Below are 19302 nucleotides of genomic sequence, written 5' to 3'. Positions count from 1 at the left end.
AAGTAAATGGGCTATTCTGTTGAATTTCTTCCTCTTCCTGCTGCTTTTGTAGCAGTATGACATATTTTAGCAGGTAGCAAAGATAAACTACAAAACATTAATTCTTGCCTAGCTGTAACAGTAGAAAATGATTCTTTTAATTTAACTTTATCCTTTTCTTGACAGAAGGGTGAATTTAGAGGCTTGATGAAGCCGCTGGACTTCTCTTTACTTACATGATCAGTGACATTCAGATAAGAGAGAAACAGTAAAAAAATAAGAGATGAAAACCTGCATAGAAAAGTTGATACAGAAAGGTTAGCTAGCATTACTGAGTGACAACAGTGGACATTCAGCTGTGTATTTTTTTCTTCTTGGGTGCGAGATTCGATGGTAGTTTTTTTTCTTCTGACTGAGAATCAAGAGACCATGATTTGTGAAATGAAGAAAGCTTTGACGATCAGACAGTATTAAAAACAACATTAAAGCCAAAAAACTTTTAAGCTATAATACAATATCAGTAAAGCCATAAATCACACACTTGGATTTTCCTTTGTTGTTGTTATTGTTTTCTGTGGCTTTTCCCCACTCTCCAGAGTATATTACGTAAAAATACAACTATAAGCAAGGGCAAATCTAGGTTTCTAATCATCCTCTGAATTTAATCCAATCAGGATCTTTACAGGATCTAGTTTACTGGTTCTACCAGTTTACTGGTTCTTCTGAGTTTTCCTTATGATTTACTCACACAAAATAGTAATGTTGTATTTCTAACAACCGTCTCTTCCCTCTCACTTTCCACCTCACCATAATATATGCCTGCATAAAAACCGATGTTTAATTTTTCATCTCATGCAAAGAATAAACAGCAAATAAACATGGAGCAAATAACCACACACCTATTTTATTAATAAAGAACCAACCTGCTGAAAATGAAGCTAAGTAAACAGAGCAGCTCCTATTGTTTTCACTGTGGCAGCTGGTCTTTAAACCACACATGAAAAGAACAAGCAATAGCACCGCATAAACGATTTTCCCTTTCTATAAAAGAATTAAAAAAAATCATAACCAAACATTGTCAACAACAACATCGGCAACCCCAAAAGAATCCTGGGGTTTTCTGGATTCACTTCACTTTCTCATCTTCACTTTGTGCAAATCATTACTACAATTAATAACTTACTTCATTTAGTAACACCTTTTGGGGATTTGTCTGTTAATTTTCTAAAAAGACACAATTTCATGAGATGTAGCCGTCATTGTTGACGAGAAAATTTTTAGACCAGCAACCCATTACTCGCTTAGAGCACAAATAACCCCCGATAGGAAGACTAGGTTGAGGTCAGAGAAGTTATTACCGAACACCATTAGTTTACAGTTAAAATACCTCCCACAGAGGCAACTTTCCAAAGGAACTTTCAACTTGCAGACATCAGAAGGAGAAATTGTATCATAAAGGTAAAGTCCCTTCCCAAATTCTCACAGAGAGTTCATTGAGACCCTGCACATCACAGTGCTCAATGCTGTGGCCAAACATGACAGCTTGATTCTTTTGTTACATCCTTTTCATAGGCAGACTGAGGTTGTGACAGAAAAAAGAGATGGTGAACTTCAATGAAAAATGAAATCTCCTACTGTCTATCCCAGAGGCTGAGGAAAAGTTCTGCAACTGCTGTCACCCTTCCGAAAGGTTTCTAGGGTTTTTATGGTAAATATGAGTAACCTAGAATCCATGGATATATGTCTGGCGTATTTGTGCCATCTGTGAATAATTTTAAAAGATGCCCTATTTATTCTTCATGTTTGTAGAAGTTATTCCCAGATATTTTTCCAGCCATGACTATTCTTGTTTGCAAAGTGTTTTAAGATCTTTGGACAAAGGTTAAAGCAGACTATGACTCGTCTGTGGGCAGGCTGGGCACGTTTCACAGTTCTGATCTCATGACATCTAAACTGAGCACTTGCTGGAGAACACTGTGCTTCCCTTCTAGTCAGCATATTCTCTTTTCCTTTCTGTAGAAATCAAGATGTGCCCAGCAGCTGAGGGTCTTAACTTATTGTGAAGACGCCTGGAGATTGTCTGGAGACACCTGATTCTTACCACATTGTGAAGTTATGTCACTTGTAGCATATGCTCTGGTTAAGGAGCTGGAAAGTGTTCTACAGTCCCTTGGGAAAAAAACACCCAGAGACTACCAGGTACGTATATTCCTCCAGAGGAAGAAGGAAAAAAAAATCAATAACAAAAAAGTTTACTAGCTATATTTGGTTTTGGAAATCAGGTATGATTTCTATGCTTTCAGAACCTGCTGATATCACCTGCAAATAGAACTTGCACTTATCAGTGAGATGTTTTCTCCCAAAAATCTTTTCTTCATATTGCAGTCAGCATGAAAATCAAAGTCTTCTAGATACTAGGTCAGAAATTAGATACGCAGCTCTCTTGAAAATAACACCTCCAATGATATTTATCTACTTTGGATGGTTATTCTGAAGAGGACTCTACCCAGAAGAGCCTTAACACGAGAAAACACTAAAATGTACGAATAATAAGCATTCCAAATGTGATCAAAAAAGAAAAGGCACTTTACTCTCAGTGCTTGACCAAGTAATCAGCTCAGCTAAAAATGTCACCAGGAGGCGCTAACTGGCAGTGGCATACTTTATTTACATTTACGCAATCATTAATTGCTATTTTATGTACAAAAATAGATTTGTTCTCTTCAGTAGAACTTGGTAAATTCCTAGCAAAAGGTGTCTGAATAACAATGATAACCTGATTTTCAGTTAATCACAGTGACTACTCAGGTGTCTCCTGTTAGCCAGAAGTCAGGCATTTCATTACCATTTCACATTTAGTTTCTAGCTATTTTTAATTCCTAATGCTAGAAAACATAAATATTTCTTAAAGACGAAACCCATAGGACTTTTAAAATTATTATTATTATTTGGTACATTTTCATGTGTATCATGGTATATTCAGTTATATATTACCTAGTCTGAATACAAACTGTTTTATATGCAGATTTAAGGTAATGAGCATTCAACTTTAAAAAATGGTTCTGGTATCCTGTAGCTTCTCAATAATAATATACTCTTACATTCCAGCAGAGAAGGATGGATTATGGGTTTTTCAATTTGCATCAGGCATATTAATTGCAGAGCAGGATTTGCACATAAAATATCAATGTACTGGAACAAACTGTTAATGCACCAGAATATGAACACTTACATTCTTTTCTTGAGATTTAAAAGCAATCTTTTTTTTTCATACCTCTGAATAGCATGGTTTGTTTTTTTCTAAGTCTGTTAATGAGAACAACGTAACCAATGTTTTCTGAAAACCTTAATTAGCTTCACTGTTAATAGTGCTTTCCTAGTCATTGTACTGGCAAACAATACAACAAACCATTAGGGAAAGAAAATAATTTACAGAGTATGGAAAACCTGTTTAGAACAGCTTTTAAGAAACATGCCGTGGAAGATCAGCTTCACGTTGTAGTAGCAAGCAAAGAAGCATTGAATTCAAGTTTTACCTATATGTTTTTACTGTAAGAAGAGATTCCTAGATTCCTAAAAATGTGCTTGGAAGTGAAGTTCAGACGGGAATTTGTAAAGTTGTTTTAATGATAGAAAATTTCAAGTTCATGGTTTGTGTTTTATCTGATGTATTCAAATTACACACAGACCCCCAGAAATATGTTTTAATAGGTACTAATAAAATCAAATACTTTTACCTTATAAACCTTTTACCTTAAAGAAATATTGGTTCTTTAAAAGCAGGCAAGTGAATATTAGGTAAAAAATATTTATGACCCTATAGCAGTGCAAAGGATGATTCAGATTGTTTCTAATCATTATCTGATTCTTTATACATCTGAGCGAATACATACCTTATTGTTCAGTGTTCAATACTAGACTACTACTACTTTAAAATGTACTATTGTAAAGGCAGATGAATTTACTCAGGGTTTATACTGTTTTATTTTATGACTACTCTCTTTCAAACTAATAATCTTTAATATGCCTTCAACTTTTTTCCCTTTCTTACAAAACAGCAAATGAATGCAGGCCCTTCCTTTTAAAGCTGAACAGAAAGAGAAAATATTTGAGTTTGCATGCCACAGCTGCAGGCTATGAATTATCACACTAGGGAAGAGTGGAAATACCACCCACATAATCCAACAAGAGGCCTGATTCATTTTGTGTCTGAAGCAATCATTGCAGTCTTACAAAGCTGAAATGAGTTTCCTTTCCAATCTTCAGGGGGGAAAAAGTGAGAATATCATGCTTACTGGTTCAGAGCAAAATTTCTCTCTTTTTTTCCTTCCTCTCTCTCATTTCTATTTTTCTTCCTTATTTCCTCACTCTTTGTCAACTACTAGCTTGACTGTACGTAGAATGGTGGAATTTAATTTGAAACAGGTCATAAACGAGAGCCAAGCAGTATCTTCCCAGCCCCATCAATCCCAACTGAACTTGTGACAGGTGATTTGCTCCCCAGCTAACACACAGAGGAAGTTAGTATGCCATCTGTTTAAGACCCCAGTGGAAGCACCTGCCTAGGGTCCGTTCTGAATATGCAGCACCCTACTCAGTATGCATAGATACTCTTTATCTAGCTTCCTACAGGTCATCAATATGAAATAATGAAGGCAGAGATATTAAATTCTGCCTTTTAGGTTCTTTATTCAAGGCTGTAAGGAAGTTTTGTCCTCTTGGGACCCTAATGCCTGAATTTTCTCTCCTTGAAGAGCTTTCAAGTGCTCAGGATCTTTCTTTCACAAAAGAAGAAAAAAAAAGAAAAAAGAGCTGGATTAATGATTTAAAGGTTCAGCTACTGACAGATGAAATTGTGGCTGTACTAAAAGGTTGGAGTAATTTTACGGGAGCAATCTTCAATTTTGCTTTGAGATATACTGGCATGCTGTCCATCCCTCCATACAATGCTGTAATTACAGGGTTGTGGTAGGAGGGAGGAAGGTCTTGTTTTCCCTTACTCTTGTTAGTTCAAAATTCCTGGTAACAGAAAGAGACCGTGACTTTCCTAGCCTGACTAGGATGCGGAAATGATACAACAGCTCTGTTTGTAGAGGTGTTTCTGTATTTTCTGTGAACTAGAAATTTCCAAATTCATTTTTAATTAAGGACCACAGTCTTTTTCCAAGGGAAGTGCCCTAACCACTAAATCTGAAAATCTTATTATTGCCTGTGGTATCTTTCTAGTCCACAGATTCTTTAATTCTCACCAACACAACGGGACAGCAGGAAAGATGAACAATTCACAGCTTTCTGGTTAGGGAATCCTCTTAAAAAAGAGAACATTGATTTGAATCTCTTGAAGAAGAAGATGGAATTAAATACAGGCTTTAGTGTTTGTTTATTTTGTTTTTAAACATCTCTCATGAATGTCCTAGGCATTAGGCTAACACTTAAAATATATTAAAGGAAGTGGAAACTGCAGCTATATTTTTAATGTGTCTGAGCAGGTATATTTTGAGAGCACTTTCCAGATAAATGCTTTCATTTCTTGGTTGAGTTGGATGGCTGAGCGAACAGCTTCAGGATACTGACCAAGTTTAGTACTGAGTGAGGTGCTGAACTGCTCAGTTCTATTAACAAATTGTGAGGATGTGGAAGAGCGTGTCTTTATCTGACCTTAAAACTCTTTAGCACAGAAAACAGATAGATTTCAAATTATTCCTAGTAAGCAAGGAATTAAATTAAGGGACTAGATATTATCATAATTATTTTTTATTTTCCTCTTGAATATATAAAATCGTAAAAATTGACTGATAAATATTTAATACTTTATTACCGTAATGTTGCTCTAACTTTAAATTGAGACTTAAAGCTAGTAATATTCTGTATGAGTCTAAATCTTTGGTTGCATTTACATGTGTTTAACTTCATGCATAAGTTTTTCAGGACTAAGACTTAGATCATTTCTTGTTCTAGAGATAGCAAAATCTGGCTCAGAATTGAGTTAACTCCAGAAAATTATGATAAGACTAGTTAAGTTATAGAGAGACGTAGGTAGAATCTTTAATAGCTTTAGTTGTTTGTAATGATTTTATAGTAACAAACAAAACAAACTTGTTGTTTTAAGCTTCCATAAATAAAAATATAGACCTGACAAAAGATGTCAGTTTCCACTTTTTAATTTAATTATAAAACATAGCATTAGCTATATGTCATGATTTTGTATACTAAGGAGTTTTAATCTCTGAAAAGCTTGCCAGGCTTTGCCTGTGAACTCAAACTAACTGGCATCCTAAAGAGAAAAGGAGCCCGCATCCAGGGGAAATAGCTGTTCTGAAAGCTTTGGCACGGTTCTCGTTGCTAGGGAAACCACTTCTTTGTCTCTACGTGTTCAGAATGGCTGCCTCATTAGACACTGCATCTGATCATCACTTTATACTACAAAAAAAAGGGTGAGGGGAAGCTAACATGTCCACAAATCTTTAAGAAAATACCAAGAATGAATAGGGGCAATCTTAAATAAATCTGTATATAATTACAATTATGTTCCACTGGGAGTAAATTTGCCTGGACTGCTTCAGTGCACATTTATCTGTAGATGAAGGAATGAATAATGCTTCTTGCTTGTCTTTTAGTGAATTTAAAAAAAAATTGCAAGACACAAAACTGGCCAGTTGCATATGTTTTGTCTAAAATATCTCAGTCACTTTAAAATATTGCAAAAAAATCCATTTAATAAGGTCATGCAGCTATTTAACTGCCTGAGACATTACTTTAGCGTTGCTGCAAGAGATTTTATTGATGGAGTCAGAAGCATAAAATGGCACAGAAAAACCTATAGAGGTCCATTTATTACCCTCATCATAAAGAGGAGTGGTGAAAAATAGTAAAAAAAGTGAGAATATACAGTGACAAGAGAGTTACTTAATGTTAACTGCTAAGTTTTAATCAAAGCACTAAAACCAGCAGCGTACCAAAAAAAAAAAAAAAAACCCCCGAAGTGCAGCAGAGCTACATGCAGTTTCAAGGCATTACTCATTGGCAGTACAGCTATGAACCCAAGGTCCCTCAGGAGCTCAGCTCCTGCCCTTGGCTGATGAGAAAAGCCTTTGAAAACAGGGTCAGAGCTTAGCCTCACCCCTCTGTGGCATATAAATATCAACAAAGGGAAGGGATTTTAGAGTCATCATCCCCACAACTCTGTTCACTGAGAGGAAAAATTAAATCCAAATCACAGGTGAAACAGTTAAAAAATGCCTAACTCCTCTATCTGTATTTGTGAAGAGGGCAAGCAACCTGACTAGTAATTCTTTTTTCTTTAATTGCACCAGATGTGAAAGTCAGTAGTTAGGTGCTTAAACAAGAATGTGCCTATCCAGGTGGTCTGAGAAATTAACTGGTTACTTCTCAAGAGTATAAAGAACTGACACAAAATAGATATTCATGTACCTGGAGGTATTTTCCTTCTTAGTCAGTGACAGCCTATACTGAATGTCCAGTGGCAGTCTGAGGAAAAATATTTAAGTTAAAAAATGTTTTTGAAAAAAAATAATTAAAAAATGCTTTTCACAGAAACAGCATTTTTATGGAATTTTTTTTCCTCTGATAGCATTACTAAAATAGGGCTTGTAGACTACAACTAGAAGAAAGGAGCAAAGAAACATCAAGGCACAACCACCTATCCACTACGTGACAAGAACACACAATTGCTTTCTTCAGAAAATAACACTTTTCTATTCCATAGCAAAATGCCCTCAAGATTTAGTGAAGGATGAGTTACTATCTAGATAAATAATTTTTCCAGATGGGGACCTGAGGCAGAGGAAAATACTCTAGAGTGCTCCAATAATGATCAAAATGTTTTGATTTCTCTGCAGCAGCCTTTTAAACAGACAGTTGCACATAGAGAATAACTGGATTGCGGTATTTAAAATCAATATATAAGGCAAGAAGTAACAGCTAGAAAGGTATTAGAATATTGTTTGAAGTAGGCCTGATATGCAAGAATTGAAGCAAGTGTGCTTTGTGCCTTGGACTTAATAACAGCTTTTGGTAAATGCAGAGGAAGTAAATGGTCCTTCTTGGCTTCCCTTTTGAGCAAACACACACAAGGACACCAAGTTTGAAGAAGAAGATTAAAAAATGCTGCTTGAATCTTAATGCATGAATGTGTGGGCCTGGATGCCCATGAGAAAAGATAATTAATTAGAAGATACAGTTATAAGTGGGTAGTAGTTATTATAATCACTCTACTTTGTTATGATAGTTTAGCTGAACTGGGCTGAGAGCTGCAGAACTTCAGTGTAAGCCATGTTTTAGAGTCCCATTCATGTTTTGATCTGCCAAGTACCAGATTTTTTTTCTTTAACTAATCTCTACTGACATCATTTCTTGATTGCATTAACAGACCTAAAATGTAAAATCTGCTGTTTCTTAATCACTTTTTGGAGAGAAGAGGATTTTTGAAAAAACATTAAGGAGAATTCAGTGACTTACAGAGCTATCAATCCAGATAAAGGAAAAAAGTGTAAGAAAAAACTACTTTTTTTTTAATCTTGAGTATTTTATAGAAGTATAAGGCACACGTTCTTACACATACAAAACCATAAGGAAAGGAATTTCAAATGTAACTTTTGATCTAGCATAGTTTTTGAGCTTTCATGTTACTTTTAGCCTTAATGTAAAAACATGAATTAGTTGAGAATATCTAATTGCTAAAAAATGTGCAAGTTGTACTGCTTTTATTGATCAATTTTGTAAAAGAAAACATTTTGTAAAATTTCTGCAAAAACTTAGTGCAGGGAAAACAATATCTGTTATTTTCAAATGTGCTAAACTGAAAATAGCTGATCTGTGGGTATGAGAGAAGTAGAAATAATGGTATCATCTCACATTATTTTACTTACAGTGCTGTGAGACCCAAGGAACAGTCTTTTCAAAGTCTAAGCCCATTAAATATTATGAGCCCAGTATGCAAGCCTCAGGACAGAAATGCATGCATAATCACCATCATAATTGAATCAGAAACTTCCAGAACTAAAAATATAAGCACTTCTAGTTGGAGCTAAAGGACCAAGAAGGAAAAACGGCACTTGTACCCACTGTAAATTCTTAGATACTCACAGAGCCCCTGAACTGATACTTGCTCATGCAAATGAGCCTTTCAGCATGAAAACCAGAAAATATGCAAGCAAAGGTTTGGTCCCTTTTGATAGGTATAGTTCAGAAGCAGATTACGTTTTATAGATGCCTAATATGCTCGCAAGATCCTTATTGCTCTGATGGAGTGTGCAACATGCTCTCTGATCTGGTCCAGCTCCAAGGCCAATACGGCAAGAAAGAAAGCAGCAGTGCAGCTTCATTTTTATCCTTTTCTTTTTCACGTATGGCAATGTGCACCCCTTGGATAACCAACCAGAAAAACTAAATGCAGGTGTTGATATAATTTCTAGCTTTCGCACAAGGCACAGAGAGGAAAGGGAATGGCATTCTTTTTTTTTAATGTATATACAGAAAGGGCAAAGAAGAAAGGTACATGTCTCTCAGTTTAGTAGGTGTTATTAGCATATAATGAATGCCTGTGTTTTTTTCTCTTTTCAAAAGCCAACCTTAAATGGGCCTGCAAATCTTTCTGCTAAGGTACCTGAGTTGACAGGCACAGCCAGTGAACGGAATCTGAAAGTTTGTACCTGAGACTAGTGAGAAAAATTGCAGTCTGTCGTCTCTCTGTTCTGCTTCTCTATCTGGTGAATATAACCAACAAAAGTACTATCTCAAAGCTGGAAAGAGAAATCAGAAGCATAAACTAGGATCTGGACTGCCAAATGCCTCCTATCCTGTCCAAGCCCCAAGCTTTCACCCTTCTTTTGTATACTTTGAATTTAACTTCACCTTTAAAAGGATGAATTCTTGCCAGCCAATTGATATTTTCAAACACTGTATTACGACTGCAAGATGAAAATCACTGACTGCTCTCACACAAATTTGGTACTGCCAGAGTAACAAAAGTACCCTTTCTAACTCTAAGCCTTGAGAAATGGTATTTGCCCAGTTTAATATTAGTTCTTGTCTCATCACAGCATTCATTATAAAGCTTGAACACACTCCCTATGTTGTTTTGAGGTTTTCTTCTTCTGTCTCTCTTCTTTATGTTTTTGCCTTTCAAGTTATCTCTGAAATAATAATATTACATGCATGTTTGTGGCCATTATTATTGGTATATTCAATAATATTTGAAATCACTGTGAAAAGACACTTTCTTTGTTTAGTTCAAAATTTTAGCTATACTTTTGTTGATATTGTGGGTGAAATACAGAAAAAGAAACTAACCTGTTGGTAGCGACCTACCTTTGTCAGTCTTATTCTCAACCACACTGAGAAAGAAAGCAGCCCTGACACTTTTGTGACTGCTCCAGCCCGTTGTAAACAGGAGGTGGCAGTTCTAGTCTTTGATCCCATATGCTGCAGTGTTATAAAATGGTAGTAAGTAGGTGGGAAGACATTTCCCCAATAAGCAAGCTAAATAGCTTTTCCAAGCGTAGCTGGAGCTGCTTCTCCTTTAATCACTTTCGCAGGAGGCTAAAGAACAGTATCACATAGAGAGAGGGAGAGAGAGAAAAGAGAATAGAGCAGCTCTTTGACAGCTCAGTATTGGTAGTGTAATAGACTCTGAAGCTACCTACACTGCACACAAGGCTTTTTCTTCAGTACGATACCACACAGTAATTGTCTTTTAGTGATTTTTGTGGAAGCAGAATTCTTCTTTATTCATGTCACCCTCTTTTAGTCTGCCAAATCTTTCTTACTGCAAAAAATACTTTTTATTCTACGTTTCTAAAATTTCACTTAAAAACAAATTAATACACCCCTCCCCTCAACATATGAAAGGGTGAAAGCTATAACAAGAATGGACCCAAGATCTAATGCAGCCTATGCAGCAGGCCATTATTTTTCAGACTCCTGTTACTGTCCCAAGTGGCCCTTCATTTGTTAAGAAGGCATTGCTTTTATCATCAAAGGAAAGTCATATTGGAACCTCCTCTGCCTGCTCTACATATGAAAATGAGACGAAGGGGGAGAAAAAAGCCCCAAACTAACAAGTTTAAAAAACCTACAAAAATAAAGACCAACAGCAAAGTAGAGCCACTCTGAAAGTCTTTCTCCATATAAAGAAGAGGAGCAAAACAAGGGAGGCAAGGAGGTGTGGAAGGAGACAGTCAGACATCTGAGAAAAATAATACAAATAAGCAATATATTTACCACTTTTAAATCCAGCTCGTTATCTGATCATAAAACTTGTCAGGTATCACAGCAGAAACATATTTCACAACGATGCTGGGGATTCCATAAAAGGTCTGGAGCCTAGGTGGAGGTGAGAATTACTAAAAGCACCTGACATTCAGAATCATGCAGGCTAACACATGTCTGTAAGTGCCAGTCCCCATGAGGCTAGGTAATGCAATTGCCAGACTACAACCTTTCTAAGGAAGTAGTTTGGGATGCTTCATTTTGAGCTAATCATTTTTACCATTCCGATACTCTGTCCTCATCATCCCTGCAAGTAACTTCTCTCAGAGCAGAATGGCTGCTTTGTGCCATGGTGAGTGAAACTGGATCATAATGTCAGGGCCATAGATAATAAAATAGCCTCCCTTTCCCATCCGGTTGTCCAGTGGGAACTTCTGTAGTCAGAGATTCAGCAGTGTACATTAATCTTCACAGGGTTATACAGGACATCTCTAACGCAATTCCCCTACATCCTCACAATCGAATATGTCCAACTGCAGAAAGATAAGACACAAGTCTGATACTGTTAATCAGACAAGCACATACTCAGGCGTGTTTCACAATAGGAGGGAGAGTCAGGATCATGTATTGTAGCAGTGAAGGTGAATAACGGTGATAAAGCCAGTACTGAACAGAGGAAGAAATCTTGATATAATTGTGAAATTACTGAAGAGGCAAGAAAGTCATGCAGAGGTAGTGACACACACGATTTTTCCAGAATTTTTCTAAGCAATTTAGGAAGCATTTTAAGGATTTGCATACAATCAGGTTCTCACAGTTTAATTACTGTGTATCAGCTAGGCCACGTAACAGTCCCCAAGAGTGTCTTTTGCCCAAATTAAATGCAGAACACTGTATCTTAGCTTACCCCTCTTTCTTTTCTGATCTAGCTATGTGTAATTGCACTGTATTTACTGAGTGCTAGAGGAGCATAGATGAACAGCTTAGTGATTATTCCGACGTATAGTAACCCAGGCTGCATTAATAGGACATGGTATCTGTGTTTTCTTGGACTGTTTCCTCAGAAGTACATTTACTAAGGCAGGGTAAAACCAGCACTGCAGATCCTAATTTAAGAGTGCATCTGGCAAACCAAACTTCTCACACAGGAGAAGCTCTCATGAGAAGAGATAGGTTGTGAAGTGATTCACAGCTGCTCTGGGTATAAAACAGAAGACAAGGGTGTGGCTTAGGTTCCTAAATTGCTATTCTAGGCAGGGACAGATGCCTTCCTGCCTGTCAGGAAGATCCTTCCCTTTAGGGTCTGAATTTTATTACAGCTAGACTTTTTCACTCTGCCTCCCTTTATCTGTGAAAAATAAGAGGAAGCCCCAACTGCACCATTCCCAGGGACCAGTACTTATTTGTGACATGGAAGAGATGTGGAGATGGGATGGGAGACCAGGGCTCAAACTCCTGTTTCTATGTAAGAATCAGAGCCTGGTCACACCTATACATGTTCTGTGTGGCTTGTGGTGGTGTGCAGCTATGCGCACAGCCTCGGTGAGTCCTGAGCCCTCAGTACTCCTGCTGAGAGGAAAAGGGGTTCCCATTCTGAGAGCTTCTAGGTCTAGAATTCATAATGACAGCTTTGTAGCTTTGCAAATGCCCTCCAACAAAGGGAGAGAACTCAGTATGGAAACTGGGGCATTTAGAGACCAATCTAGTCACTGAAAAGCAGTGACATCAGGTAGCTGATGTGGTACCCATATCCCTCTGAGAAATAGGCTATCAGGTATATAAAGCTCTTGTCAAAGCATAAACATGTAAGCAGTTCGGCTGGTTTCAGTGAGAGTATAACATATAAATTTTGATGTGTTGTTAAGTGCCTCTAACAACAGAAGAAATAAAATGTAGCAACTCCTCTAGACTTTCAAAATGTTTTAAAAAAACTTAGAAAGGAATATAAAGACTCAGACACACAATCAAGTTGCTGAAACTTAACAAGTTACTGCATGACAGCTGAGACACTGTAACTGTTCATGTGAATGCCCTCATTGCAAATGAGACTAAGTGAAATTGTCTCACATTTGCTACAGGGTAGGAGCCCACACATTTATAGGTACCACAGCTCAACAGACACAATGATTTATTCAGCTTCCATAACTTGACTGTGTGTCTTTGAACCCTGACTTACAAGCTTAAAATATCTGTGAATTATGAGAGAAAGGAGAGGATTTAACAGAATTGTTCATTATTTCATTAATAAATAGAGTGAAAAGGCATTTTAACATGTGAGAAACAACAAAAGAATTACCAGGACAGGTCTGGGGTCACTGCTAGAGATGTTAAGACTGCCAGAAGTGATGCAGAAGGCAGAAAGGAGTTCAGCAGGTATTCATATTCCTCATCTGGCATGGAACAGAAGGACGTCCCCATCTCCTGTGGTGATGTAGTCTGAACAGGAAGAACAGAATTTGAATTGAGGAGGATATGAGGTATTCCACACATCTTAAAGGAGAAGATGAAGAGCTCTCTGAATCAGTGATGTTATTTTGATAAAATCTTAAGAAACTGTGGGAATTGCAAGGAGTTGAATGAAAGCTCGATGTTTGTTAAAAATATTCAAAGAAATTATCTACTGAATTACAGATGGTTAGATACTGGCAGTAATGAGCAAATTGACAGAATAGTTCAACTGGAAGCTAAACATATAAATTGTCACAATGTTAATGCGTCTGTTTGTTGATAGGGTTAGGGATTTGCTTAACAGAAGCAGTTTTGTAGTTGCATTATAGTTGCTCTTCAGCTGCAGAGCTGCAGAATATTTCAGTTAGCTATCTATAATATTTTAATTTTATTTTAAAGGGGGGCATATCATTAATAACTGTCATTTCTGTTAGAGATCTGTTCTGTCAGGACAGCAAGGATCTCTCATTAGCAGTACAAAACATTTTTTTTTCCGGAAGTGATATACTGAAGATATTACACCTTTGGTGAAGGTTGCATATGATACACAGTCTTATGGATGTTGCCCATAAGTATGAATCTCACTTTCATAGGGTGATTTGAGTGTCTTCATTAAAAGAACAATCCAATAAGAGGCATTTTCCTATAGCCTTACTAAAAATGATACTTATGGAAAACAAGAAGCAGATATTCCCAGAAATGGAAGCAGTGACTGAGAGCTGTCATTAATGAGCAAAGTAGGGACAGTTTAATATAGATTGTACTACTAGTTTGCTTAACTGTCCATCCCCCCATCTGAGATGCACACACAGGTAAACTGCTCATGCATCAGGTGCTGAATCTATTTAGTTTACAATACAGCATTTTAAGATGAACCCAGATTGATTAGTTTGCCTTAACAGATCAGGTGTAAACTGCAGTGAATCACAAGCAGGTCTGGTATCCATGACCTGGGGCTGGAGTGGACATAAAAAGGGCTGATAATCTCACCAGCCATCTCATGTTGTACTATGCCATGCTCAGGAGTCAGCATTTTTGGGGAGATACTTAAGGTGTTAATAATAGCCTCAGTGCAAGCTCTGAGGTGCATTAGAAAGTAAAGAAGTGTTCTGGCCAGTGCGAATAGAACTGGTAAAGCTATTAAGATACTGTTGTTCATTTAGGTGTCCACTTTTGCATAAAGAAGTACTAGTGGAAGTTTTAAAGGAGGTTCATCACATCTGTGGAAAATAAGCCTAACAACCTGAAGCCTGAGAAGATCAACTTATTCACCTTATCAAGGAGAAGGTTGAGAGCTGATATAATCAGTAGGTTGATATCTTTACAGATGGAAGAAAGGCTGATAATGATGGTTTTTTTCTGTCTTGTATACATCAGCACAGAATAGCCCAGTGGCTCAATGTTGAAGTTACAAAATTCAGCCTTGAAACAAAATGCTTACATCTAAAGCATAACTAATGCCATCAACCCCAAACAAGCAAAATATCTTCAGGATGGTTTAAAATGATTTAAAAAGTAATAATCAACTGTGAATCTTTTTTCATCCTCTGAACTTTCTGGATCTTTGAGGACTTGAAGTTTTCTACTTTTTAAAAATTTACTTTATAGTCTAAAAATTGTGAAGAAAAGAGAAGAAGAGAAACAAGAAGAAGGAAAGGGAGGGGAGGACAAGGGATGGGAGAGAGAGGAGAGAGAGTGAGGGAGAGGGAAGGAGAAGAGGAAGGAGAAGGAAGAGAAGGGAAAGGAGAAGAGAAGAAAAGAGGGAAACCTACCTACCTTCAAGAAACAGACGTTAAAGAAAAATGTCAGGTGTAAAATCACAGTTACTGTAAGTGCAGAGTCAGTACTCATAGGTGTGTGACGAACACTTTCTAAATTAAAAGGAAAGGTAGGACAACATTCAAGAGGGTGCATTCTATAATAAAAGTTGGATAATCCTGCAGAAAACAATATGTGCTTTATTTCTTTTTATCATTTCAATATTTGTAAAATATATCTTTCTATCATAATTTGCTTAATTGCAGTAGGTTCCTCCTAGAATTTCATTCACAGTAATCCTAGAATTTCATTCACAGCAAACAGATTTGCCCAATAAGCTATGAAAAATATTTTCTTCTGCAAAAACGTTAAAATAAGCTTTTTTTTGCCTTTCTTCTAAGCCTTGCATGCATGTAGATGCATTTTCCTCTCAACCGTCTTTTTGGTCTTGTCAGTTGCATTCTTCACACTTCCATCATAAGTTTTACTTCGTGAGCATTAGACTGTGTCATTAGTTATGACTCATCAGTAGAGGCATAATCATATCAGTTCCTGCCCAGTGTTGTCTATCCTTATTTAAATATAAAGTCTTTGACTGCTGCTGAGCTATCAAATGTTTTATTCCCTGGGTATTATAGTAAAAGTTCAAGCTCTCTTTTCTTGCTTCAGTCAAGAGGGGGAAGCAAAGATGTGGTTTTGTTTTGCTTTACCTCTCAAATATTCATATCATTTCTAATGATCTTAATCTCTTTCTTTTGAAGGGCTTATTATTTGTGGTTTTGCTAAATAAATCGGACCGCGGTCTAAGTAAAGTTAGTCTAGAATTTTAACTAATATCAATGATAGAATAGGAATTTTGAGGACATGAGGCACTCCTCATACAAGTTATTAGGTTTTCTGTTAAAAAAGAAAAATTACAAATCACAGAGTCACAGAATCACAGAACAGTTGAGGTTGGAAGGGACCTCTGGAGATCATCCAGTCCAACCTCCCTGCTCAAGCAGGGTCCTCTAGAGCATATTGCACAGGATCACATCCAGACGGGTTTTGAATAGCTCCAGCGAAGGAGACTCCGCTTCCTCTCTGGGCAACCTGTTCCCGTGCTCTGTCACCCTCACAGTCAAGAAGTTTTTCCTCATGTTCAGACGAAGCTTCCTGTGTTTCAGTTTATGCCTGTTGCCTCTAGTCCTGTTATTAACACTCCCAAATCCCTCAGCCTTTCTTCGCAGGAGAAATGCTCCGGTCCCTTCATCATCTTAGTTGTCCTTCGCTGGACTCGCTCCAGGAGCTCCATGTCTCTGTTGGAGTGGAGAGCCCAGAATTGGACACAGCACTCCAGATGTGGCCTCATCAGGGCTGAGTAGAGGGGGAGGATCACCTCCCTTGACCTCCTGGCAACACTCCTTGTAATGCAGCCCAGGATACCATTGGCCTTCCTGGCCACAAGGGTACATTGCTGGCTCATGGTCTGCTTGTTGTCCACCAGCGCTCTCAGGTCCTTCTCTGCAGAGCTACTTTCCAGCAGGTCAGCCCCCCAGCCTGTACTGGTGCATAGGGGTTATACATCCCCATGTGCAGGACCTTGCACTTGCCTTTGTTGAACACTGAGTTGAATACTGAATTTAAAAATACTGAGTTTGTGAAAAAACAAGCAAGACTGTGTCTGCGGACTGGCATTAGTATAAATGTAGTTGGTAACAGTGACTTATTTCCCCTTTAAAATAATAAGATAAGAGAACAAATCTTTAGTGGTAAGTCTATTTTCTTTAGCCATTAATCACTAGAACCAAAAGCTCATAAATATGGTGACAGACACAGAGTAATTCTTATATTTTGCAAAAGGTCAATTAAAAATAGATATGGTAAAAGCTCAGTCAATAAATAATCTCATAAGGCTAAACATTGCACTCATTCTTTCAAGTCACTCATTAGTCATCTACATTGCTCTTTCTAAAGTATTATTTCAAAGTCCCTTCTTTATTACTGAGAAGGGAAATATTTTTAGTTTGCAAAGCTTCATGTATAGTTGAGGTCTGGTTCACCATAAATGAACAAATTCCCAGTGGACAAGAAACTTCTGTGACAGGCACATTAATAATACCTCTGAACACCTACTGCCCAACTAGCTTTTTGAAAAGATTTACAGTTTTATGGAGAAATACTGGATGTACAAAAAAGAGAACGAAAGAGCAGGTAGAGAAGGCTGTTTTGTGGCTAAAGCTAGTTGAATAATTCATTGTTTAAAAATTCTTTTATATTCCTACTTAAAATTAGGATCCGAAGCCCAATTTTTCCACTTCAGTAGACGGAGTTGCACTTTTGCATAACAGGCCACGCATTTAAGTGTAAAATTTCTGAAGATGGTTAAACGACTTAGGTATCGTGTTCCACTTGAGAGACACTGGATGCCTTTCCGGTATTTTCTGCAATCCCTGTAAATGGCTTAGATACCCATGCAATTTTTTGAAAGCCATCAGCCCTTGCCTATATCTAATAGGCATTGGGAAATCTAATATAAACATCTAGTTTTGAAAATCTGTCCTTTATGAATATACAGTTCAATATGTTCCTTTCATCCTGCATTGAAATCATTCACCCGGAATGTCTACAGCTATTACCTATATTGTAATAAGTTCCTGAAGAATTTTATGCTTTTTTTATAATCTAATAATTAAAAAATTCTTAATTTTTATGAACTTTCAAATTACTTAGGTGACAAAGTCTTATTTTCAAGTATGCCTCCCTCTCTCAGAAGGCTGTCCCATTGAATGCTAGCATTTGGCTGTGATGTTATTCATAGGGTGTGCTTCATCTATTCATGGTCGATCTAGTCACAGAGCAGATCTTTTCATCAGCTGTTTGACTCCAATTTATATAAGAACTATAATGAAAAATATCCAAGTATATGTGATTAATAAATCACTTAGATATGTAATTTCAGAAAAATAATCTGCTCAGTGTATTAAAAAGTGAAGAAACTTTTTTGAATTAGGAATACAGACATTGCCAGATACTTGCAAATAATTTATAAAATGCAAAGTGATTTTTCTGCTGATCACTGTAACAAATATATGGTGTTGCAAAAATAAAGGGAATTCAGAGAAATTAAGAATGCTCAAAAGCATTGAAAAATTAATACGAAGAGAGTCAAAAAATTAGGATTTTTTCTGAAGGAAAAAGAAATTAGAAATGTATATAAAATAATGAAAGCTCAAAAGTGTGCAGATAAGAAAATATCTGCTCTGCTAGTCTTACCCTATGAGAACAAAGAGCTAATTAAATGGTGAAAGGCTTGAAGCAAGTAAAAGGAAACAGTTCCTCACACAATGTAGAATTCATAATTATCAATGAGGCCAAGAAACTGAGAAGAGTAAAATGGAGACTCAACATGTAATCCTCAGGGTGGGTCATTGTGGAATTTCTAATTCAAGCAGTCAGGGTGAAAGAGAGACCTCAATCCACCTTGAGTTAGAATTGCATACAGGAAGGAGACCCTTAGACTGAGTACAACAGCACAGAGATACCTCTTTTGGTGATGGATAGAGAAGGCACTGAGTAAGACTGCGCTGTGAGGGAAGATTGTACTTAGGAGGAAGAAAATTCTGATTTCACACTCATGCTCCCAGGACTTAATTTTGCCAGCTACCTAGGAGGAAGATAGCCAAACTCACACAGGGACAAAAAGGATTGCAATACTTACTGTGTTTCATTTTGCTTATGAAACTGTATATACCTGTGTTGTGCAATTACTTTTTAAATTCAGGGCTACTTGAAGAAGAACCTATAAACATGAAAAGAGAGGTAGTGATACATAACAAGTCGCTTTGGTGGCAATATTTGGGAAATATTCCTATGACCTATATTTCTAATTAACAGTAACGCCAAAAG

The 19302-nt window shown here is 37.1% G+C and overlaps 1 long non-coding RNA gene across 3 annotated transcripts in view; it reads right to left on the bottom strand.

Moving 5' to 3' along the window:
• LOC104140894 (uncharacterized) overlaps positions 1-13639 on the bottom strand; it is a 51792-nt gene extending 38153 nt beyond the window's left edge. For 2 of the 3 annotated variants that reach the window (XR_011141564.1, XR_011141566.1), the window contains exons 1-2: positions 13505-13639; positions 11221-11322 (exon numbers count right to left, since the gene is read on the bottom strand). This is a non-coding gene — a long non-coding RNA (uncharacterized lncRNA). The remainder of the gene's footprint in view (positions 1-11220; positions 11323-13504) is intronic. The other variant, XR_011141565.1, reaches the window with a different exon arrangement.
• Between the last annotated feature and the right edge of the window lie 5663 nt (positions 13640-19302).

This window comes from Struthio camelus, chromosome 5 (genome assembly GCF_040807025.1).
Source record: "Struthio camelus isolate bStrCam1 chromosome 5, bStrCam1.hap1, whole genome shotgun sequence".
Taxonomy (NCBI): Eukaryota; Metazoa; Chordata; class Aves; order Struthioniformes; family Struthionidae; genus Struthio; species Struthio camelus.
This window is presented reverse-complemented; position numbering and strand designations above follow the sequence as displayed.